The following is a 25,929-nucleotide window of genomic DNA, read 5'->3' on the forward strand; positions in this document are numbered from 1 at the left end:
TTCATGGTGAGAAAAAGTTTACTTAGAAAGCTTCATATGGGAAAGACTGCAACAAAGAACAGATCAGATAGGGAAAACAACCTACTAGGAGCACTTTGCCTTCTCAGAAAAATGGCAGCTTCCATTTGGGATGTTTCCAAATGGCAGCTACAAAACAACCCTGTTATTTTCCATAGAAAACAACGCTGATTTTTCACCAAGATCAATGATGTTAGTAGGACAAGAGTGGAGTAGGATGCAGCTTAGATAATGATTATACTGATTAGATGCAGCTTTGCACATAGATTCTTGAAAGGTCTTTTTAAACCTCATTGCATGTTCATTAAAGCAAAGAAAAAGTGCCCCTCCTCAGTCAGTGACAGACAGGTTGTGATGCACAGTAGGTGGCAGAATATGTATCTCTCTTGGCCTGGATTCTGCTCCCATCTAGTCTAGTGTGGTTGTATTGAGATTGCTGAATTGCAAAGGCACAGATTAAGGCAACCTATTTTCCATCCTGGTTTTTTGCAGTTTAAATACTGAGAAAGTGACAGGTGAAAGGTCTGGGTTTGGTGAAGGATGCACCTTGCCATTTAATTTGAATCTGTGAAATTGCCTGAATGATAGAAGCCAGGGATGCACCACACCTATGTGTTTACCTTTCATTTCAGCAGTTGACTGCTTGGTGTAGGGTTTTAAATGTTTATGCAGATTTCTAGTCGGTCATAGTTTAAGTCCGAGATGAGAATTCTGATGCAAACAAACTGGCAGGCTTTGTACAGACTGAAAACACACAAGTCTGATAAACTGAGACAAATCTACCCTTGGAGGAGTTCAAGGTGAAGCTTCAGTTCACTTACTGTTGATGAAATAAAATGATGCAGAGTTTTGGCAGTGACAATAACCCATTTTTTAAAGACAAATTAGTGATATTATAAATCATTTTACCACCAGCATTTTAAAGCCAGCACATGGAATATATTGCATCTGCGTTCAGATGGTAAGCTTGTATTCAGTTGGTCTGGCCTCACTTACTATATATTTTATTTTAGTACTTCAGCTTGGTGACCAGTGACTTGAGTTTGGCAAAAGCCTGTCTCCCTCCAGAAAGGCACATAATTGTCAGCTGATCTTCTGAAGAGATATTATAGTGTGATAAGCCTTTGCAGCCTGCTCCTACCGTTAGATGAGGATTGGGCTGTTTCAGTGCTTTTGGTATTTTGCTTTATAATGTATCACTTCTTTTCCACAGAAAGAAAATACGTAACTCAGACAAAGACATAATGCATTATAACCTTGATGTCATCATTGGAGAAGCCCCACGGCTGCTGCTGTTTTCATTACAGCCTGCAGTAGCCCCTGGCTGTCCCCAGAAAAAAAGGGAGAATAAGCATAGCACTAAGACACTTTTTCCCATCAGGTCTCACTAACATCTGTGACTTCAGGGATCTGGGCTTGCCTGGGGCACACGATCTCATCCACAGTGCTTTGGTGACAGAGACATGCAGCCTTTTCCCTTCTGAGTGAGCTGGGATGGTGATCCCTTTTTCCCACCCCGAAGCCCACAGTACATGGGTTAATGGCTGGATACTTTGTATTCTTTAAGTAACAAACCAGCAAACAGCAGGCAGTGCATATGTCCCAGTGGTTTTCATAAGGGAAGGTCAAATACTGGAAGGATGTAATTTCACAAGACAAACATTAGACTGTTTTCAAAGGTTCCCTTTTCCCCTCTGGCTGTACACTCCCACTTACTATCTTGCACTGAAATGCTTGTTGGACTCCCAGTGAACAGATACAGTTCATTGCCTGATGGAAAACTGACCCATGACAAAATGGGTCAATTTTCTGCAAGGTGAGTGAGGTGAATTAGCTGCTGAGTGCTGCAGCTGACACAGACGTGGGGCATTATGAACTGGAGTAGGGGAAGAAAGAAGACTGTGAGACAAATGCTTAAGCTGCTTATGAAAATATAGCATGAAACAGCAGGTAAGCCCCACACTCCTCCTGACTGTAATCTTACTTCAAGCTCTATGTCACACTTCTGTGGCAACCATGGCCCACAAACACTGGCATACACTCAGTTTGCGCCAGGCTCACGCGTCTGCTCTGTACTGCCCTGAATGATAGTTTGCTTTCAGAAATTAACCACCAGCCCTGGCTCCTATAACATTGTAGTGTCTCAGTATTACTGTTTTTCACAAACTTTCATTCACATAAGGAAGCTTTCTTTCAAAAGCAAGTATCCAGGAAACACTGATGTAATACATTTTCATATGGCTGCATTCATGAAAAGTTCTGGACCAAAAGTAATGTGCCCAAATCCCTCTTTTTGTTTGAAAACATCGTTCATCCAAGAATCAGAAATGTTACCATGTGACCAGTAACACAAAGAAATGAGCACATGAAGTATCACAGCAAACAGTTCAAAAGCAGCTCTGGGCCTGAAGTTGGTTCACAAGACACGTGTTGAATACTGGACTCTTTGTTTGCCAAAAGAAATAGAAAGGGATACATTTTCTAGAAAATATACCATGCTTTTATATTTCTCGGCTTAGTCTTTCTCTGACCTTGCCTGGAGCTATCCAATCTTACAGCATACAGAGGGCTAGTATGTGCTTAGTTTACCCTAGACCTGTCCTACCTTCCTGCCTTCAAGTACAACAAGAAAGAGGAAAAAGAAGGTATGCTGAGACCTTTGCACTGAAGAACCTGAGACTCTAAGGGAGAAGAAACAGCCCCCTGTTTCTCAGACTGCAAACACTGAGCTGTAGTGATGACAGCTAAGAGTAGGAGGGGAATATGGCAAAGAGCAAAGGGCTTTGGGGAAGCTTTTAGGGACTGCAAGGCAGGGAGAACAAGCATCTTAAATGGTATGGAGCACAGAGGTCCAGGAGAATGGGATCTGGGAGGCCTGGAAAAAAAGGTAGCTCTAGAATGGAAGGAGAGGAGTTATGGCAGAAAGATGAAGAGGCTGTGAACTGTGTGGTTGAGGCAGGGGGGCATGGACCGGAGGGAGGAGCTAGATGCTCTACACTGCCATGACCTGGAGACTGAATCTAAGGGTGAGGGGCCTCAGGCTAGGAGACACTAAAAGCCAGAGTGAAAGGCTGACAGGCTTGAGGCTGTGCAGGGCTTTGGGGCAGGTGGGAATACAAGATATCTCTACTGAGAATACCCTAATTTATGTACCTCCACACATATACAAGAATGCTGCCCCTGTTCTTTCTACCCACATGATCATCTCTGCCCACTCCTGTATCCTTTTTTTTTACAGTCAGAGCCACAGTAGCCCTGGCTCACATTTTCCCATCTGTGTATTGGAGTGTGACAGTATAACATATTCCATAGCCACTGTGAACTAAGGCACTGTTTTGATGTAGCTCTGGGTCCCAAAGTGTATATGAGTGTCAAGCACAGATTTCAAAGTGACAGAGAAGAGTGGAAATCAGGAAAAAATGATGATGGAGAGAAGGAGGCAGATTTCTTTAGACAGATGGTCTCATGAAGGCAATATCTGAAAACTGTAATATGCTGAAAGTTCAGCCAGTGCAGTGCTGGAGTTAATATTAACCTCATCAAAGACCTATCAACTTGCTCTTACACATTCAAAAACTTATTGAAAAGAATGCCAAAGGTACCACTCTAAAGTTAAGTATCCCAATCAGAAGGAGAAATTAAACCATACATATGAGAAAAGATTGTCATTCTCTCAGTCCCCCTCAGCCTTTCAGCCCTTCAGTAACCAGTTCCCCTATTGCCATTAGTGGGAGTTTTGCCAGAGTAAGACCTGCAGAATTCCATGACAGGGTAATACTATAACAAACATTAACATCTGACAGTTAGGGTACATTAGGGGGTTATAGTACACCTTAGGGAGCATTAGGTAAAGTGTCAACTGAAGATGCTGTGTAAGCAGAAAGATATCAGGAAGAAAGCGAGCCCCAGTATGATTTCATTTCATGCAGGAAACTGCAGCGCAATCCCTGAATTTTAACAGGTACTATGCTTCTCAGTTTCACATGCTGTGAACCAGCAGTGATAAGAGGGAAAGGCTGATGACAGCCATGATAATTTTTTTAGACAGCGGCAACCAGGACAGAACACAGCAAGCTCCCCACTCAATTAGGGACATTTTATGTTACGAGCTCAAACTGCTGCTTTCGTAGACTTTTGGCCCAGCTACATAGGCAAAAAGGAAGGAAACAGAGATATTTAAAACCTCCTTCGTGGATGAAGGAGCAGTGGCATCTATAATATTTCCTGCCTACTTGAGCACATACGGGGATACAATTTGCTTTCTGGGCCTGAGAGAGGTGAACTAGAGAGAAGAATCTGGGTGGGCCATCTGGAGGCTGCAGTTAATTTTATACCAGTCCTGTATGTACCCTAAAAGAATGTAGTTTGCAAGACTGTGCCTTTTACACACTATCAAAGCAAAGCAGCAATGCAGAGTCTGTTCTGTAAGCCAGTGATTTCAGTAAGAGAAAAGATTAGGGCTTGCCTATGGAGTCCAAGGGAACATCTTCCCAGCACAGGGACAGAGCACAGCCAGTACAAGTAGCTGTATGCCATTGAGGCTTGTTTCCTTCAGCACTGCTGGCCAGCTGGGGGGCTGGGCATATCAGACAGGACAGAAGTCAAAGAAAACAGTGGACTCTGGTAGATACAAATTTAAGGCAGCACAGACCTGAAGACCACTTAGCCACTGCAATTCATTCTCTGCCAGAGGCAAGGAAGATAGGAAGTGATCCCTGTTCTTTCTGTCTTGACCTGTGTTTTCTATTATATTTCAGGCAGCCCACCCTACAGAACTGGCCCTGTGGCAAATTCCCGGTTGAGAAACTTCCTCTATTCTCCTGTGGTGAATCCTGCACATATAACCTGCCTTGCAATCCTTTTCTTTGCTAAGTGCAGTGCTTTCTCTGAGCAACACCACCAAAATAAAATGCACACATTAGAAGGAGACCCTCTGCTCTTGATGTATGAGATGTAAGTACTACAACACTGATGCTTTTTCTTTTCTAATAGAAGAGGCTGCATGCTTAGCATTTTTCATTTTTTACAACCAACCAGTATCAGGCAACAACATCCCTTACCTAGAAAAGGATCTAATACCTAGGAAAATGGACCTGAAAAAAAAAAAAAAAAAAACAAAACACAATGAAAGATTTTAAAAGCTTTCATAGTTATGGGTGAAAACTGAGGATATTAGCATGGAGGATATTAGAGGGTTCAGAGAAAGGACAACTTGGAGGCTGACGAGGGCTTGTTCGCAAATCTCAGGCTCTATCCCTAGGGAGACCTGAGTACTGACGGGGAGTGATTTTTCAAGAAAGTCTATCCAAACCTGAGAGAAGGCTGCCCCTGCTTCTTTCAAGCCCTCAAGACTTTTCCCTGCTACCTGGCAATTCAGTTTTCTGGTCAGACTCAAACAGCTGATGGGAGGGGGGCACATGTGGTATTTCATTCACAGGCTCTCTCTTATAACCTTAATTATGTGTGCCAAGCATATAGAACACATCAGCAGAGCACCTGCTAATAAGCCAAAGCCCTGAGATGAAAAGCACTCTTAAAGCCTCCTGCTTTCCCTAAGAATTCAAATGCTCAGTGTCATGAATTACACCTCCAGTAACTCAAGACTCTTATTAATCTAGAGAGCTGTTCTTTCCTGAGACATCGATCAGTTCTGGGAGCTGGCCTGACATTCTCAAGGTCAAAGAAGGGGAAATCTAGTAGATCAGATTCAATATTACAGGCTTTGTAATCTGGCAACTGTAAGTATATTTGGGAAGTACTCTTAAGAGTTCATGGTAAGAGGTTAGGGTTTCAGTCAACCCCAAATTAATACCTTTCGTTAACTGCCAAATAACTGAACAATAGCTATATTGCAAATGTGCCTGCAGAATAAAGACTCAATTGCAGGAAAATGTTGGCAAGGGATCCCACAGTCAACATACAGTGCACCTACAGAGCCAGGGTAAGAAAATGAATTTTGGTAAAAACACAGCCCTGGGAATCAGATCTTAGTTCTATTTCCAGCTTTCTTGCAGATTTCATTTCCCTCTCTTGTAGATTGAGGATGATATGCTTATCTGCTTCCCAGGCTATCTGAAAGCTCAGTTAATGAGTATTAGTAAATCATTTTGTTTTCACAAGCTGCCTACCATCTCAGAATCAGAAAGTATAATTATAGCATATGCAGTTCAGAGTAGTCAGGTTTTTTTATGAAGGATGTTGATTCAGCACCCTGTTTTAGCAAGCCTTGTGAAAACATCTTGAACACTATCTTTCTGGGAGAAGACAAATCAATTTTAATCTTCTGCCTGTTTACCCTGATGTAAATCAAACAGGCACAGCCTGCCCCTACAGAGCAAGCCATGTTGTGCTGAGCTCATGATGCACAAGGGAGTTCTTTCTTCAGTCAAGAGAGAGACAATGCAGTAAGCATATTGATTATTCCTAACTATGCACTGAGAGAGCACAGCAAAAACTCCTAGGTGTGCATTTATGCCTGATGTATATCTCATGGCTTTCATTGTTACTTAAGTACTGAGATCCTGCTTTCTTAATCTACAGACGAAAACCAATTTCATTTTCATCTTTACTAATCAAGGCTTAGTATCTATCTGCTACTTAGAGAGAGTGACTGAAAACCTCTGGCTTGAGTTCACAGCCTGGCACAGAAGCAGCTTATTGCTGTAATTAGCTTTAGTTCATACACTACCATGCATGCACTGTATTGCTGTAGAGGAGGCTCAGTCTCAGAGCTGAACAACTGCGAGCATCACAACCCATCTAGATAGAAGGTACTAAGTACAATAGCTGCCCATAATTTGACCAGTTTTATTTGAAAGTTTCTGTCTGTCTCTCAGCCACTGCTTCCTGCAGATAATACTGTTTGACTGGCCTTCTGCAATTCAAGACTCATTGAATGATGCAGTCCTTAAAAGCATTATAGATGAGTAGGAGAGTTGAGCCAAAGGTCTCCAGACTGCATCAGGGTTGCCCGCAGAAGATGTGCAGAGCCTCAAAACACAAGCAGCATGGCAGAGATGAGGGCACAACCCCCAGGGCATCCCCCTGTTGGGTACATCCATAGGGGGCAAGTTAGACAAGCTGAAAAGACCATGGCAGCAGGCCTTGCTTCAGATTTGGTGTTATTTTTTTGGCGAGACTCAAGGCTAACAAAGACCTGATTGAAATTTAGAAGTAAGGTTATTTCTGTGATTTTAAAAAGAGGCATAACAGTGACAGCTTCTTTTTTTCCCCCAGATATCTTGAACTCAAAGCCTGAGCTGAATTTTCTGGAAATCCTGACACTTCTGGTTCAGGGGAGAGCTGAAGAAGAAATGCCTTGGAGAAAGGACCATCCTGGCAATATTGAAGTGCTGTCATAGTGCTATATGGGACATTTTCAGACATGCCAAAAGAAAAAAAGAACTAAAAATATTGCTACAGCCTGCTCTGCTTGAGGCTTCCCACCCAGTTTTGAGCTCAGAGCAGTTTGGATAAGCAGCTCAATCATGAGGTATTTCTCTTAGCCAATCTGAGCCCTGTGAGGTCCACACAGTTGTCCCTAGAAATTACTAGTCGCATTATCTGATAAGATTTTGTAAAATAATGGAAAGGAAGAAAAAGAAATAAGATAGTACAGTGACCTCTGTAATAGACTGTTGAGTGCTGACACTTACTTTGCTCTATGGCCATGGCAAAGTCACTTAATCTGTCAAATCTTTATTTTCTTCATTTATAAAATGAGATCCATAGATGAGCTCCTCAGCTACCACATGAAATCTAGACACAGACTTGCCAGAACTTCAGGGACAGACTAGTTCTGAGATTCTGAATGGTGTCCAGCTCTGACAGGGACATTAAGATTCTCTGCTCATGTAAAAGGTAAAAGAGAAAGTCTGAAAAGTCCATCAACATTTGCAATGCAGGATTAAGTTGAAGAATACTGTCTAAACATGGAATATTTTATTTAAAATTCTGAACATTAGAAATCACATATTAAAGACACAAAAAGTCAATCTCGTTCCATCTCTAAAGCCTTTTGCTCTTTGGAACTGTGAACATTTCCTAATAGCAGCCAGCAAAGAGGACTGAAATCTCTGAACATGACTTTTCTTGTTCTACTGCTAGGCACATATCTTAGAATATGACAGCACCTATCAGCATTTTTGGGAGCATTCATTTTATAGTATCCCATTTCTAGCCCTTCCACACTTTTCTGAACAACTTATGACCTTGCAAAAACTGCTGCTCTTTGAAACATGACTGGATGATCAAATACTGGAAATGCAGCTAAAAATGAGAACTAGATACAGATTAATTAAAGTCATATAAAAAAAATAACCTGGCAAGCTTAAATGGGTTGTGTCCCTATTAACTTTTTCCCTCATGCCTCCCAGGAAGGTCTCATTTGAGATTGAAATAGTGTAGTCTTTGTAGTTATGACACTGCATCTAAAATAGCTGCTCTTTTACTTTAGACAGAGGAAAATACTTTAATAGCTGCCTCTCTGAATGACAGAACCTACCTGCCTTGCTAAAACATGCCCTTAGTCTTATGAGAAAAGCCACAACAAGACAGAAGGCTACTTACTAGTGTTCCATAGAGTCCACGCAGGAGTATCAAAGACTGAAATTCACTGTGCCTCTGATCAGAAGATTTAGCTCCCTGCAGCATTCAGACAGTTGGTCCCATTATGGCCATCAGGCGGCTGAGTTAAAGGGTGGCCTTGCACAAACATAAACAGCTTGTCAGCACAAGCCAAAGAGGCGGGCCGGCCCTGCCAGCCACAATGCGAGCCAATGATTAGCTTCTTCACATTCTGGGTGTTCAAGATATTGTGTTTCATTCTTAAGTAGGGGAAAAAGAGGGACTGACTAGGAAGGGCTAGTGCTTGATGGTTTATTGCTAAGCAGTAAAATGCTTAGGGCGGAAGGAAAAAAAAAATCGATAAGTCACTTCAGTAGAAGCACATATTTGCTGCATATTCATACTAACACTTTTAGAAAGCCCACAGGCATTCCCAATGCATTGTTCCCTTTAGGTTAATCAATCAAACAAACAACTAAGAAAAACCCTGTGAATTAAGTTTAGTCCATATTCAGTGTAGAGAAGTTTCACTTGCAAAGCCTCTGATTTTTCTTCTCTCCACCCTTTTTCTTATTCTCATCCTTCCCAACACACTTTGTTTGCTGACACTGGGGCTTCTCACTTCTCTGTCACAAATGTCTTACCCTGACCTTCTTGACCTAACCCCCCAACCTTCATTGATCCTCCTATGATTGCTTCTCCTTACCTCCATCTTAACCACTTGTTCTTTTGGTCCTGATCTCTCTGAAAGAGCACAGTCACAACACAGGCACCTTAGGGTAAGGTTCTGTGAGACAACCATGCTGATCTAGCAACTTACTGCTGTCAAAACTGGAGGTGTTGAATCTCCCCTTTCTTCAGCACCACACCATGCCCCCCCATCTGCCCCCCTCCATCATTTCAAGGAAAGGTAACGTGGCTCAGAAGCAAATACTTCTCTGTCAGTTTAGTGATCTTAACAAAGAGACAGAAGAGGTATTGCATGGAGTGAATACTTCCTGAAATTTAAGCTTCTTCTGATCTTGCCTCAGCCATCTATGATCCCACCTGTCTCCCCAAGTTCCTCTCTCTGTTGTTTGAATTGAATTGTTCCTAGTTAATTGAATACCCTGCTTACAGCTGCTGATCCCATTTCATCCCAGCGCTGTCCTACTTTCTTATGTCTCTAGTTTGGCTGTGAGGCCCATCTGCCACCAAAATCAGTCTCATCAAGTCTCTTATAATAACTTCCTGCATAAATATCATGCTTTGTACTTCAGCCTCAGCCTCTTCGAGCTCTTTTCTGCTTTGGAAATAATTAAAATCCTCCTTACAAACCATGCCATCTTTTTGGCTTTCACTATTCTTTCTTTGACCTTTCTGATTAATTCTTCTCTCCGCATCTACCTCTTGCTCTCTCACACTCCCCAAGGCACCCTCCCAAGACACCCTACTTCTTCTTATATTCTATCCAGCTTTTACTATTTGCTTGTGCAGGTTCTTGTACCACTATGATTTATAAGCATGCATTTCTATTTTTCAGCTTTCTGCTTTTCTCCAGGCCCATATTTAACCCTGTGTTTTAGGCATACTGTATTAAATGCCTTGACAGCTCTTAATTTTGGGGGCAAATTAAAGCAGCCCAATCACACTACATTCATTACTGTATAGTCTTGGCACAAGTCATTTTCTTCCCCCTCTGCTTTGGTAAAGCAGCTGAGCCCCCTGCAGAAGCAGATGCTGAAGTTAGCGCCTCGTTCAGATGGGCAGGCATATCGCAGCTCTCAGGCTTCAGCTGACAGGCTGCGAGGGAGTTCTGGCACATATCGCTGCATCACAATGTGCTGGGGTCACGTTTGCAAGTTTTTCTTCACAGTGAGACACACTAGGCACGTTCTTCAATGATATCTGAAATTCTGGTGTAGTTGCAAGGCTCCATCAGCTGCCACCCAAGTATATAACCTACACTTTTATTCAGATTTCCTGCTTAGTTAACACTGTGCTATCCACACTCACATTATTTTACCAGAGCTCTCCTAATATTTTTAACATGTAAATCTCTGCCCAGATCCACCATATGATCACAGTATTTGATTACTTTAATTATTTTGATTACTGATCCTGGATCTTGTTCCCAATGCACCTACATTGTTCTCCATGGAAAATTCAGCAACTGAGATCATCTTTTGTTCCATACCCCAGCCACATTGCCTACATCCCCATGAAAGCCATGCTTTCTTGTCCTGAGCTTCAAGGCCTTTTCAGAGTTTCTCCTTTCTTATTGATCTGCTCCCACAGCTCTCTTCATCACAAGGCCTGTCTTTTCAGCCTTCTATCTTCCTACAGAGCTCTTTTTTTATATTGTCCTCTATGCAGACAATGTCCTGTTTCATCAAATCAAGTTATCTATTCTTTCTTTTCTACAATCCATGTGTCACAAAATATAGAAATAATGTATCAGAGAGTGAGGAGCAATAAATAGGCAACAAGTCACTCCAAAAAGAGAGATGTTTCATCTGCATATATAAATTATATGTGCTACAAATTTTCTATCAACCAAGCATATACCATATGTTATGCACCTTACACTGTTAAGATTTTTTTACGGAACAGGACAGGCATCAAAAGCTCTTGATGGATATGGATCAAGTGCCCAAACACTGTTCATGAGATTGTGAAAAGACTGCTATGAAAAGACTGTTTGTAGATGCACAAGAGAAAGCAAGCTAGCTATTGCATCTCTGATTCCCATGGCAATTTATTTAAGATGCTAATTCAGTGTAGGCACAAATAAAGAAACAAAAGAGAGAGCAAGAATGAGCTGATTTAGTGGACTCTGTTGAAAAGGCACACTTCAGACAAAGTCACCCTGGGTATAACTCCTGCGACTCCACTCGTAGAATTATGCCAAGGATGAAGCTGCCTCTTTGTCCTTAAGCCTTGTATGACGCAGGAAATTTGTTACCAGCACTCCCAACAGTACCAACCCAGGCACCAGCTAAGCGAGATGGCCAAGCTGATTTAACAGCTTACTTTTACCCAAAAGTGTCATCTTGCCCCCTCTCTTCATTGCCATTCCCAGCTGCAGAGGTCTGCCCCCTCCCTTACACATGTTCCAGGAATGGTGTGAAAGCTCACAGACCAAATTTGTCTTGCTGGATATGTTTTTCAGACAGGTTAATGATCTGACTCATCTCCCTGCTATGTTAAACAGTGCAAGAGACAGCAGAGGGAAGCAGTAAACATGTGTGGCTGGAAGCAGGAGAGAGAAAGAGGTGGAGACCAGAATCACCACCTTCTTTTTCATAAGCAGAAAGCTGGCTCTCATACCCAGGAGCTACCATCCATTCTGGGGTGAGACCTAAAACTATGAGTCCCCAAACCATGCCCACAGAGTCCCAAAAGCTCATGTAACCCCTTGTTTGATTTCCAACAAACACTAAAATGTTTTACTAAAATGTATTTTCCAAAGGAAGATGAGGCTTTATTTTAATTAAACGCAAGTTTCTGAAAACATAGTAATAATTTGATTTCCTAGGGGAAAAAAAAAAAAATGGATAGGAGAAAGATTCTGATGGACAAAAAAGGGAAACATTTAAGTTTTCTGCATCTGAAAACAGAAAGTATTTGGGTTATGAATCACCGGAACTTATCTTTGCTTGCTCCCTAGGTTGCAGGCTCCATGGAGTAACATTTTGACTCTGTCCCCTTCCACATTACCATCCATGCATTTGGCTTCTACCATCTATTTGCTCAGTAAAACTGTTTTTTTCCTTTCCCTTGTTGTGACCTCAGCCTAGCCTCACTTTGTCCTTTCTTCTCAAAACACAATCCCAGCTGGATGCCATTTTGCCTGTCCTCTGCTTCTCCTTTGGGGGCCAACAAGGAACCTCAGGCCCCCTGAGGCTCAGCCTGACCAGTTCATATCTACCCCTCTGCTGGGAGGAGACCTCTCCTGCTTCTCCAGCAGTAGTCGCAGATGCTGCAGAATGGAGTGGAATGAGGAGATTTTTGTGATGTTTTACTGGCCTGGTTTCAATTATAAAGTGGGTCACAAGTTATTCCCAGAAAGCACACAAGCTCCAGCAATGAAAGACTTTGGATAGTGACAAAAGAAGTGAAACTCTGTAGATGAATTGTTTCATTTTTCCTTTAAAAAGTAAAACAGCAGAAATGGCAAGGGAAAGAAATCATGTGCAGATGCAGCACACTTAACATATGAGGCTGCAATCAATGGGAACTTGGGCTTAGTCCCAGCTCAGACCATGTGCATTTTGAACTTTGAGCTCTTGGACCTTTTCCTAATTAGAGAGTGAGCAACACACTGTGAAACTATTTAACCCTTTGGTGGTGCCTCATGAGGTCTAGCACATGCCAGAAAAGACTCTGGGGATTTGCCTGACCCCTGGAGGCCACATTTGACTACAGGAAATATCCCTGTGCTTCAAATGGCTTAGTGAAACAACTGCTGTCAGCACCTTATTCTTGATGGCTCTCTACACAGAAAGGTCAGGCTTACAACTACTCCTTCCTGCACTGCTGAACGATTGCTGGGATCTTCCCCTAATCTGCCAGCTCCCCATCCAGCATCTGCCTCACTTCAAGGCTTGTCACATCTCCTCCAAGCTCATCAGTAATGCCACACCAAGGATCAGATCAAACAGAGATACCTGCCTGGAATTTAATAGTGTAAATAATGCCACGTAGCACACACAGACTTGCTTCTCTACTACACAGGAGTGGAAAAGCAGCAGACTATTATAAAATTGTAACTGTAACCAAAATTACAAACATTAGCATTAGAAGCTGTGTGGAAAGAAACAAGAGTTATATAGCTGATGTACATCAACAGGTGTCATATTATTTCTATCCTATCTGACTATCACTGGTGTTCTAGTTAGATCTGGACTAGTGATTTCATCTTTTATACTTCTCTGTAAAGTGGTAATATTACATCTTACCTATTTCACAGAAGTACTGTGTGGATACATTTACAGTGCTTTGAAGCTCTCACTAAAGACATTTTGGACATACAAACTATTACTACTTTCACTATTGATTTGAGAAATACATCCTCTGAAAGCCAGTAAATAGGATAACTACTTTTGCAGGATAAGTTTTGTTTAAAATTTCCTGCCACATCTAAGATCACTCATTCTAAACATAACACAAATACACTAACAAAAGGAGAGGTGCCTCCAAAAATACATGCACCGTGGGTAAAGATTAACTTTGGGATTGCAGAGCACAAGCTTAAATTCCACCTCTGCAAGTTTCCTCCTATTTTCGAATCCCATGTCCTGGTAAGAGGTGGTTTACAGGCTCCAATTGCCACAGAGCTCGGAGGAGGCTTTCAAGTACAAACTACTCTTTGCACATGGCTTTCATTTGCCATTCAGGTGTGCTCTACCTTACTTGCGGACTAAGGACCTCAATTTCCCATCTCACCTGGCAGTCTGGTGGTCTGACAGTTTTTGAGCCTCGAAGTTTGTCTAGACTGCACTGTGACGGCAGGGTAGCAAGAAATAAAGCTAGCTCTAAAATAGCTGTCTAGTGTATGTGCTGCTAAAGTACTAGAGAACTCAGTCAAGAAGCAAAGCAAATTAGCAAATCTTGGACACCATGCTGCCATAACTGGGATTCTATACCTAAACTGGCTATAAGCTGCTTTCAACCATGCTACAGGCATTCTCTATTAAATTCTGTGAATGAATCTAGACACAACATCTACATTTCACTGTTGTTCAGGGGTGATTTCATGTGCTTCTAGTGGGAATTTTCAAACAATGTTGAAATACCTCTTAGCTATGATTAGCTTTAGAGTTCACAAAAATATCTCAGAACATTTTGGCTTTGGAGCAGACCTACATTCAGAGTGTCAGGTAATTCCAAAAAGAGCCACTGACACCAGCAGCACACACATCCACCCTAATTTCAAATTACAACACGAGTTGTCTCCAAGGAATGCTTTTCTAGATAACAGTATAAACATTTACAGCAGTATCTTTGGTACAGACAAATTGGTATGAAAAAACATGCCATCTCCCTTATTAGGTATAGCCTTTGCAATGTGGGCTTGTTCACAAGGAAAAAGAAATAGCTTCTCCAGTTCCTCACACTTCTCTGTGGGCTGAGATGCCCTTGCTCACACAGGAGAACTCAAGGGAGATATTAAAAAGAACTCTTCTGTGAAGATCTTGCTGTCATACAACAAATAGATACGATTAATTAGAAGACTGCCTTCAAGACAGCCGTGGCTTCTGCTCCCATTATAAACCCTATTCATCTTGAACTCAGCAGTAAATATCCCACTTGCTTCTTTGGCACTGAACCAAACCTCTGCATCAACAAGAGCAAAGGATGGTCAGAGACCAGGAAGTATTTGCCCATCAAAGGAAAAATGCTCAGATTAGCAATGCGGTGACCTTGGTTGAAAGAAAGCACTTTAGTACATGCATTCCTTTTAAGCATATGAGAACTCCTGCTGATTTCACTGTCACATCAATGAGGTCAGCCATGGATTTATCCAGGAACTAAAAGGAATTAACTCCCTTCACACACACATGCTTACCCTGAATAATGGCCAGAGTGGTCTGTGCCTCACGGTGCAGATGTGACTTGTCCCTCCCCACTCCCAGTGTAGATCAGCAGTTTACCTCTCCTTGAATGACACTTCTCACGCATTTTATGTCATCTGCCTACTTGCTGAATCAGGGTGAGGGGGATACCAAGAAAAATGCTATACCCAGCTTGCTTCTACACTCCCTTTCTACCCAGCAAGCCTAGAGAAACTGTGCTAGTTACCTAGCATGCAGAAACACTTAAATAATTTAAATGCTTGAAACAGAACTGCAGAGGCACAACAAAGGTCAGAATCATTCACTTGAATGAAAAAATGCTTTTAAAAGATGGTGATGTATACTTATAGAAGGCCATAGGAAAACACAACAGCCCAAGTTTTCAGTATCCTCGTATAACAGGCTAGTAAGAAGGAATTTTGATGACTTCCAGGTGTTCTCAAATCAGGTTCCTGGTAATTAACCATTCCCCTCTAAAGACTGGGTCACGCTAGTTCTCAAGCAAAGCTCTGTTATAGAGGTACTCTGAACAGTAGGAGAGGGAAAGAAGACCTTAATATCAAAAGACGTTACAAAATTTAGCCATGCAGGAGAACCCAATTAAAATATAAAAGTCCCCTGATCCAAGTAGCATATGGCTAAAGCTGTCATGTAATAATCAGAACCAAACCACCCCCATGTCTGGATTTAATTATGTCATGCCATTTTATAGCAGCCTAAGAAAACTGAACTGGAGGTCAAAATAATCCCAGAGTAATTCTTCTGTCAATCACACATGTAAGAACTTGGGTTAAAAGGGATAACAGACAATATCAGCGGACTGAGCATACAAAGGTTCTTATTAAAGGCAAGAACAACAACGTCTATAGATAAATGGCTCACTGCAGAGTGAAAGCACCAATGCTATCAATAATTTCTGTATGGTCCATAAAATTCAAGCAAACCTACTAAAGTAATGCATACTAAAAGAATGGAGTTCTGTTCAATACACTCTCACTGATTTGAAAAGAAATAGAATTCATGGAATGCTAAAATGCTTCAGAAATATATATTTTGTTATGAGTTCTGCACGTATTTAAAACAAATTCTATGTAAGAAAATAATTATATGAGACTGTATGTTTACATAGCAACTGTAAGTTATGGTGAAGAATCTACATAAGAACATACTTGTAATTAATACGGAAGTACAAAGGGCATTTGTATTGTTTAAACATGACGTTTAGTTTTTTATTCCATGTGAGTCTAAAAAATCAACTAAATTATATCTTTAGATTTCTTCAAATATTAACTGGGGGGAGGAGTTTAAATTCTTTTGAAATATTACCTAGTCAGCAAAGAAGTTTGGGGATATGCATATTCTACCTCAAGCAAGTAAATAAAGAAAAATGTATAAGCAAAAGCCATACCAATATTATCTAAATTAGTAAAGATTTTTTGAAGGTAAGTAGAATGAAATAAAATTTAAATCACTATAACCTGGACTCAGCATCACTATAAAATTTTTATCATCAGTTCCAGGAAATCAGTTCCCTCTCAGTCTGCTTTTTGTTCTATTCTTTTAACTGCTATTTAAAAAAACCCAAAAAAACACTTCAGCATTCAGTCTTCTTATTGCTCTAAAAGTAATGAACATGCTGCCTCATTCTTTGAGCAAGGACTCCCTGATTTCTGTTAAAACAGTCACAGCTGCCTGACTGCAGCCCAGTGCTCTACCAGGGCCTTTGTGTTGACCCTGTCTATGACATGGATTAAATTATAGCTTGCACACTGTGATTCTATTTGCATGCAAGGAACAAAATCTGTTGTGAGGCAATATTGCATAGTAGCCAGTGTCTGGGTGAACAGCAGGCGTTGAAAATTTCTGTGCATTCACTTGTGCTTTTCTGCGTGCTTGTCAAGATCAGCAATGTGGCACATTTAAAGGAGTCTTCTTGCTTTGAAAGGATTGTTGTTTGCTCTTAGTTGCTTTCTGACTCAAGCTGAAGCTGAAAGGGACCTCACAGAATGAGGCAATGGTAATTGCAATATAATTGCTAAAATTAAGTAATCGCTTGTATTAACGCAGTTATTTTAAAGCTATATTTCCTGGTCATTTTAAGGACAGGTTAAAGACAGCAAAAAGCACAAGCCAGCCAGAAAGGAAGATTATCTTGCAGTCAGTCCCACTGGCATCCCTAGATACAATGATGCTTAAAACAAAAGGCATGTGAACCCCTTGATATTCCAGAGGATTCAAGAGCGATTAATGTGCACAATTCAGAATAACAGGACACAGGCAGTCTCTAAAGGAAATATTCAGCAGATTAAAAAAATCTGTTTAATTTTTGAATGAGGAAAAAAGTTAAATTTCAAAAAATGAAACTGAAAATGTATGGACCAATCTTTTTGCCTTTCACTTCCTTCCTCATCCACAGTAATCTCAGCCTCTATAGCGAGTTCCAATACCACTTTTTAGAAGACAAAGAACTCACAGAGATATTTAATAACATCCTCAGTAGAATGAATTACCATTCAGAGTTTTTCTAAGAAATCTTGCTACAGCTATACTTAGGAACCTCTTTACTACATGGAGGTACTGAGTGCTATGATGTCTGCACAAAGCAGCATTTTGTTGGCAATTGTGCATTTTTAGTGCATTTTGATAGTATCATCTGTAAGCATGGTAATTTCATATTTCTCCATTAAGTGACCCTGCTTTCAGCAACTAATACATTGATAGCCTTTAGTGGCTGGGGTGAAATTTTTGATGTTAGATGTTTGCCTCATTAAAAAAATTCAGACAAAATCATTGAGTTATTTGTGAGAACAAGACTGAGAAAAATCAAATTGCTTTGCTGATAAAAATTCTGGTGCCTTTATTTGAGAACCATTAAAATCCTCTGCTTCGTAGTAGGAGCCTGAGCACTAAACAATAGGGAGAGGCTTTATTCTAGAGAATGTCTTTTTTAAAATCACAGGAATATGTACACTAACTTCACTGTGTCCTGACGCATATTCATTTGGGAAATGAATTTTTGATGTGATACAGGAAGCTTTCTTTCTGTCTTTTCCTAGGGTTTATGTAGCACACTGCTGATACTCTATTTTCTTTTATGCTGAGGATGTATTGATATGAGTACGTTTGTAGCTACTTATGTTTAGTCTTATTATTTGATACTCATTAAGAGAATTACAGAATCACAGAACCACAGAATGGCTCAGGGGGGAAGGACCATCTGGAGGTCATCTGGTCCAACCCCCTTGCTCAAGAATGGTCTCCTAGAGCCAGTTGTCCAGGACCACATCCAGTCAGGTTGTGAATATCACCAAGGATGGAGACTCTACAACCTCTCTGAGCAAACTCTGTCAGTGCTCAATGAAGTTTTTCACTCTCACAGTGAAAAACCATGTCTTGATGTTCAAACCACCTCCTGTCTTTCATCTTGTGTCTCTTGTCCTGTCACTGGTCACTACTGAAAAGAGCCTGGCTCCATCCTCTTTACACCCTCCCTTCAGGTATTTGTACATGTCAATGAGATCCTCGCCGAGCCTTCTATTCTCCAAGCTGAACAGTGCCAGCTCTCTCAGCCCTTCCTCACAGAAGAGAAGGTCCCATCCCTTCAACATTTTTGTGGCCCTTTGCTGGACTGTCTAGTATGTCCCTCTCTCTCATATACTGGGGAGCCCAGAACTAGACACAGAACTTCAGATGTGGCCTCACCAGTGCTGAGTAGAGGGGAAGGATCACCTCCCTCAACCTGCTGGCAATATCTCTCCTAATGCAGCCCAGGGTACCACCTTCTTTGCTGCAAGGGGACTAATATTTGAAGAAAGCCTGCTAGTTTTTGGGATGCTAGCTTTTGATGCTAATTAAAGACTTGTGTCCTCATTGTAAGAACAGGTGATGAGTCGAATTCCAATGTTTTTCTTTTCCTCTACAAACCACTATAACATCTACAATTTATAAGAATAACACACACCTGGATTTGGGCACAAAATTTTTGATCAGAGAATGGAATAAACCTCTAGAAGAAATTAGATGAGACCAAACAATGCACACATTTCTTTTGTGAAAAGTCCTTTCTCCATTCAAAAGACTGATTTTTCCTCTCCTATGTAGCAAGCCTCAATCAAGTATTACAAAGAGAAGATTGATAACATGTGAAGAGATAAAAATAAAAACCCAATTCAGATAGATATTTTGTTCCAAGAAATAAAAAAATATCAAATACTCTGTAAAGTCCTCTAGAGGTATCAGTACTGCAGTCCAATCTACACAAAGGGTTGCACCAGAGATGGCCTTAAGTATAAACCTTGCAGCAAAGGAAGATATTAAACAAGACACATCAAACCCAGTTCAACAAAAGAGGACAGATTAGATTCACAAGACGCTGAAGGAAACTCTCTGGTATGAGGATAACTATTCCCATGGGCAGCTCTCTCAGAAGACAGTACCTTTACGTATCGCCCTGCAAAAACTCCCCCACATGAAATACTGCTCTTTTTATTGCATACTGTACTAACACTATTTCCTCACTGTCGGGGTTGTTCCTTCTCTGTTTACAGCTATGTTAGCCAGCTCAAGACCTCATGGTGGTCAAGAAGTGGGGTTTGCAGGTGAGCAATAGTGGAAGGTCTTGGTCCAGACAGAGCCAGTGGAATCTGTTCAGTGAATGAAGCCAAGTGAATGGAAAAAAGAGACTTCCCTGTCACTGTATTTCTCAGAGTTGGCTCTTAGTGGGATCATACTTTGTCTATAGCAAATAAAATGGCCAACAATTGTCAGTAGCAACAATTAAGCCATTCATTGTGCCTTTTGGAAAACGATGGATGGAGTTTCTTGTACCATCCACACCCCAGCTGCACTCTTTATCAATTCCTCCTTCATGAAAGTTGTGCTATTTGAGCATCTGTTCTGAATTAGTACATAAACAAACCACTATGGACTACTTTGTACACATACCCATTGACAGACAGTCCTGTAAAGAGAATTCACTAACCTAGAGAATTAAATTGACGGTGTGATAGGCAGCCCTACACCTACTTTTAATCTCCATACCTGATTAAACCAATCAGTCGAAGGGCTCTCTTGAGCTCTCTTTATGAACACTTTTATTTGGATAGTTCACCAGAAGCACAGAAGATGACATAGTGATGTTGTGCCACTTATTGGTCTGGCAACACTCAAACTTTCCTCAGTGACAAACAGAGGAGAAATGTATTTACAGGAAAAGACTTTCCAGATGATAGAATCAGAGTAGTGTGGGGTCTCCACTGCTGAAAGATCTAAGCAATCTTTTTCCATCTCCATAAATCAGAGCTGCATAACATCATCTCTGATTTCTCCTACAGCTAGCTGAGGATCAAGGAGCATTGAAGAGCTTTCTTATTTCTGCCCTCCACAGTACTTGCAATCAGGTGAGATCCTCTCTGTGTCTAACTGCCCTCATGTCTTCAAGAATAAAGCAAAGCAAAACCTTTCAGAAGACATTTTAAGGACGGGACCATTTTTTAAAAGCACTACCCTAAGCCAATGATACGGCCTTTTGTTGGCCCACAAGGATAAACTCATGCTTCCCAAGAAATAAAAATAACAGTGTTTTGTATGGTGGTCCTCCCTTACCTACACTCTGTGATGCTGAGCGAGAAATTAACATTTCTGGAAAAAGGAATTAGCTGCAATTATTATTTCAGTGCATGAACAATCAAGGTCAGAATCAAAGCAAACCATCATGAGTCTCCTAATAATTACAATTAAAATAAAGACTTCTTTTCTCATCAATAATTACTCTTTTCTAGCAGACCTCTGATGTCCATAGCATGGTGTTCATTATAAGCATTATACAAAGCTATCCATGTTACAAGCTTCACTCTGTTAACTCTCAACATGCTCTTAAAAGCAAAAAAAGCTGAATAAATTATCTGTTTCTCATTTCAAATTGCACAATCTTAAATTTTATAGAGAAGAAGAGTACTTTGGCAATTCCATATGGTTGGAACACTGATGGTTGGAAGCCCCTTTGGGGTAAAATTTTTGCCATGAGAATATGCAGTGTGAGTTACATTCACTTGTAGGATGGCTATGTCTTGGCCCAAGGTTAATATGTATATTGGCCTGGAAACTCCAAACATGCTAAAATAATTTGGGTGTTAGTTGATCTAATTCACAGAATCACAGAATCGTCTAGGTTGGAAAAGACCTCGAAGATCATCCAGTCCAACAATTTTCAGCCTCATTGCTTCACTTTTACATAGCAATTACCTAATGCCTTAGCATTAACTAATGACTAATTTAAATCTGTCTGAGGGCTACACACAGTGTAGCAAAGCTGTAACAACCTATGGATTCAGATACATCAGCAAGGAAACACTCAGAATGTCAAGGGAGTCGATGTCAACCTCCTCTTTCAAAAAACTATCCCTGCCACCTAGAACTACTTCTTTCCATTCTGCCAAGACAGAGCCAGACACATATTTCAGTGAACCTATTTCCATCCAAAGAAGAAAGCAAGCTTGTTCATTACAATGCATTCAACAGAGGTAGCTTGCTTTCAGTCTGTAGACTCTCTTGGTGCTTAAAAAGGCTCCTTGAGTGAGTGAATTCCCCCTGAATTGAAGGGGGGGGGGGGGGGGGGGGGGGAAGCAGAACAGAAAAAGTATTTAACTTTTTGGAATGACTCCCCTAGATATGTAAAGGTGACTCAAAAGTACTGAAACCTTTAAATTAAGACTACCCATTTTTCTAAGAGACAAAGAAGCTGCAGCGATTCGGTGATTTCTGATTTACTGTCTTTAAAATTAGGTCATTACTTTTAGGAATGCTTTGAAATACATGAATGATAGGACAAGGATTTCAGAACGTTCTTAACAGTAATCCATACCACTCCTGAGGATAAATTATTTTGCCTTTGGCCTTCTAGCTTATCCATTTGGGAATCATAGAATTGTCTCACAAAAAAAAAAAAAAGGCACCTGTCTTAATATTCCTGAACTAATGAGTTCTGCAAAGTCCTTTCAAAGTACTAGCTAACCAGATGGATAAATCAGCTTTATCCATCCAGATCAAGCTGAATTTATGATTAATTGCATGCTTGCAAATAATCTTTCAGACTGCTTTATTCATTGTCCCCCATATGCAAAAAAAACCCCAAAACCCAAGATATTCGATGAGTACAATAGCCTTTCATGTTTGGCAGCTTGCATTCATTTATAGATTCTTTCAACTGCTTTATAGAAGGGACAACAGTGCCACTGTCAGAATATATTTAAATTTAGGCTGACACCAATGTCCACTGTTAGTTTTTAGTATATCACCGCAGTTATACAAGTTGTAGTGTCAATGCAAAAAGAGATACCATTGCAAAGTATAGCTGCAAACTGAAATTAAAAAATCCTGGGAAATTCAAGGTATTGTATCTTTCCAACTGCAACTTGGTCCTCTGGGATCCTTTAGATTTTTTACTCCTGCATATACAGCTAGGTTTATGACCTCATAATAAAAATGGCACTTAGAAATCATAGTGGTTTGCACAAGATAAGTTTCCAGAAAGAATAATTATGCAATTTTGCTCAGTTATATCAGTTATATTGCTCAGTTAAGTTATAGCTTATACTCACATGCTACAGCTTTGCCTCATGAAGGATGATCTGAAGAGTGTACAAACTGAATAAATGGAATGGAATGGCGCATTATAGTATGGCTTTGTAAACTTGAGAGTTTTTCTGACTGATTTCAGATGGCAGATTCAGTCAGAGTTTACGGGTATAAAAACTACTGTGTACCTTACACCATACTGTTCAAACAACAGGTAGCAGAAAAGGTGATGTTAAGAGATGTGTGACTTCTGAAATCTACTTGTAGGATGGGTAAGGAGCAGAGAGCTGGGAAAAGCTGGTCTTATAGAAAATACAGATGAAGACTCATTCCATATTATGATCCCCACTGTTCACCTGCCCAAATCACAGTACATGGTCCATGGTGAGTCAATTACCATCTGGTGGTCATGTGTCATGTTGCTGCTATTTCATGTCAATAATCAACATTGAAATTTAGATCCTGTAAATAACCACAGGTAAACATGCTTCATCAAACAATAATTGATATTATTACCTTAGTAATTAAGTTTACCATGAATCTTATTAACTTAGTAATTGACAACAGTGTCTTAACGATTTTAAACGGAATCTTCATCAGTAGCCCGCAACTATTTTGTAATTATAGTCATATTTGTTCGGTCAGTTGAGTTAATTTCAATTAATATATGTCATTAACTTAATAGCTAACATGAACAGTCTAAGGGAGATACTCCAAGTGAATCAGTAAGACAGCTTTGAAATAAGGTCACAGTAAGTGTATGTCATTTTCTTATTTTAATTACATGCAATTTCAAGCCCATGTCTAGGCAAACTCTGGTATCCTGATGACCAATTCAGTTATAATGTACTACTGACATCTGTATTCTGAATTCAGATAAAAAGCCAAACAAGAAAAGGTGGTAACTGGATGATAAGGGGGTTTTGCTTTATTTTTAAAATAGCTTGTAAGCAATCTGGGGCCAAGGATTACCTTCTGTTTCTATACAGTAGCTAGCACAGCACCCTTCCAATAAAAGTGTAGATGCTACAGAAATAGTAAAGAGTAATAATAATATAAATGCAGAATAAAATGATAATGCCATTGGTGCAAGTCACAATTTCATATCAGGTGTAATGACTGATGTTTAGTGAACTGATCTGACACTGCACAGGTTCTTAGGAAACAACCAAGCCCTGTATAATTGGATTTTAAAGAAATTACAGATGCTGATGAATATATTCAGTTATTTTCCTCAGATTTTTTCTTTATGCAAAGCCCGCAGAAAACAGCACCATCCCTATTTTATTTTTTCTTTAACGTTATCAGGGATGATTAAATAGATAGTGCTTACATGCGGTTTAGTGTTTGAAGATCAAAATCCAAAACTCAGCCTAGGTATCTGTGTTGTGATAAATTACATTAATTGGTATCTCAGTTACCTTTTTATTCCTCAACTAGATGAGCATAATGTTTTTCTTCCAAACAGATTTTTAAGTCTTAGTAAGTCGCAAATCACAGAAATGCTTGTGGCAAAGCATACAGATATATGAAGACAGAAGGAAGAAAGGAAGGGAAGGAGGAAGGATTAATTTCTGTAAGATGTTTATGGGAATTTGTCCTTACCTACCTCATCTGCTTCATAATTATTCTTGTAGGGAATTAGGAGAAAGGCGAAGTGATCACAGAATACTGACTGGAAAGAAAAGACAAACATGGGGACTTAGTCTTTCCTATGACTACAGAAGAGAGAAGGTGGGCATGGAATGCAGTGTTCCCAATTTTAAAAGTGGGGGGCAGGACACACTTCCTCTAGGAGTAGATGTGAAGAACACTAAAACACAGTTCTAAAAAGTTGCTTGCCTGTAGTAAGAGAGAGAACTTGGAGTGACACAGAACTCCTGTCTGGAAAAAAAGGAAGGAAATACTGGAAAGGACTACATCCGTTTTCAGCATCTTGGTAAGTAGCAATGGATTTGGCACCATTAAATCTGGCCATTGTCTGCTTTGTAGGGGTTACCTGTGTTGGCAGGTCACCCTGTGCTTTGCATGGAGAATACTGAGGATTCTCTTGAACTGTGGCCAGTTGCAAACTGGCTAGAGAAGACTGCTCTGGTGCGGTCACTGGTGTACCCTTTCTTATTCTCCAAGTGAGGTCAACCACAAGGTGAACAGGTTAGTTCCCTGATCAACCATGCACAATGCCTGGCTTTCCTACAGGCTAAGGTAGAGGATCAGGCAGTTTCACATGTCCCAGAAATACTTATGCGGCAGGGGGCAAACCAACAAGGCAGGCAATCACAGTGTCACTGATCTGTTTACTGGGGGTAAAGGTATCTGAGAAGCTGACACACCAGCGAGCATGGGAATGCTCACACCTCAGTGCCTTCAAAGAAAGTTACAAAGCATCGATGCATGTAATAGCAAATGAGGTTTCAGCTCAGGGCTGCAGCACCAAGAACTGCAGAGGATTGTTTAATATTCAGTGAGCATATGCCCAAAAAGAACTTTGCTTAGGCTTCATCAGGATCCATTTACATTGTGGGTAAGAGATTTGGGAGGAAAACTGGTATACGATGCAAAGTGCAAAAGAAAAGGCAAAAAGCTGCTTTTCTGGACATCCACCAGGAAGATCCCTGAGCAGATTTGAAATAGAACACCTGTGAAATTTTCCATCCACGTCCCAAATCTTCCCAGAAGAACTTCTGAAACTATCCAGGACACATATGAATAATTTCCCTACATTTTAGAGATTTAGGTAGGGGCTTTCAATGTTTAATCCAGGCAAGCAGTGGATTAACTGGCTTCAGCTGAAAGCCTGCCAGCTGACAACCCTTCCCAGCGCACATGGCATTTGATGTCTGACATTTTAATATTTTGACATTTTTGTGAGAGACATTGTCCTGAAAGGTCACCACTTGTCTCAGCAGTTGGCTGGCTGCCACTCAGGCTTGGGAAGATTAGCTCCACAGCTGTCATCAAAAATGACCATTTTCACAACTAAGGTTCAGGGAAGCTATGAATTTCTGACTGTATATGAGGGAAAAAGGAGATAAGAGAAAGGAAGAGAAGCTCCAAAACCACCTTTCACTTGCTACAATGAAGACAGGTATTTCTACATATAAATCTGTAAGATGAAGCTGAAGTATTGCAAAAGCAGCTTATAAACAACAGATTGATCAAACATACCTGTGTTATAGCAGTATTATCAAGGGGGTTATACCATGAATATGTT

At 40.5% G+C, this 25,929-nt stretch overlaps 1 protein-coding gene across 5 annotated transcripts in view; it reads right to left on the reverse strand.

Moving 5' to 3' along the window:
• The window catches only part of TRIM2 (tripartite motif containing 2), a 122,577-nt gene that overhangs the window by 64,761 nt on the left and 31,887 nt on the right, over positions 1-25,929 (reverse strand). Inside the window, exon 1 of one of the 5 annotated variants that reach the window (XM_074866644.1) lies at positions 8,587-8,685. The exons of the other annotated variants lie outside the window; for them this stretch is intronic. The gene's annotated coding sequence lies outside the window, so the exon portion shown is untranslated. Of the gene's footprint in view, positions 1-8,586; positions 8,686-25,929 lie in introns of those variants that run through there. 5 annotated transcript variants of the gene reach the window in all.

This window comes from Strix uralensis, chromosome 4 (assembly GCF_047716275.1).
Source record: "Strix uralensis isolate ZFMK-TIS-50842 chromosome 4, bStrUra1, whole genome shotgun sequence".
NCBI classification, from domain to species: domain Eukaryota; kingdom Metazoa; phylum Chordata; class Aves; order Strigiformes; family Strigidae; genus Strix; species Strix uralensis.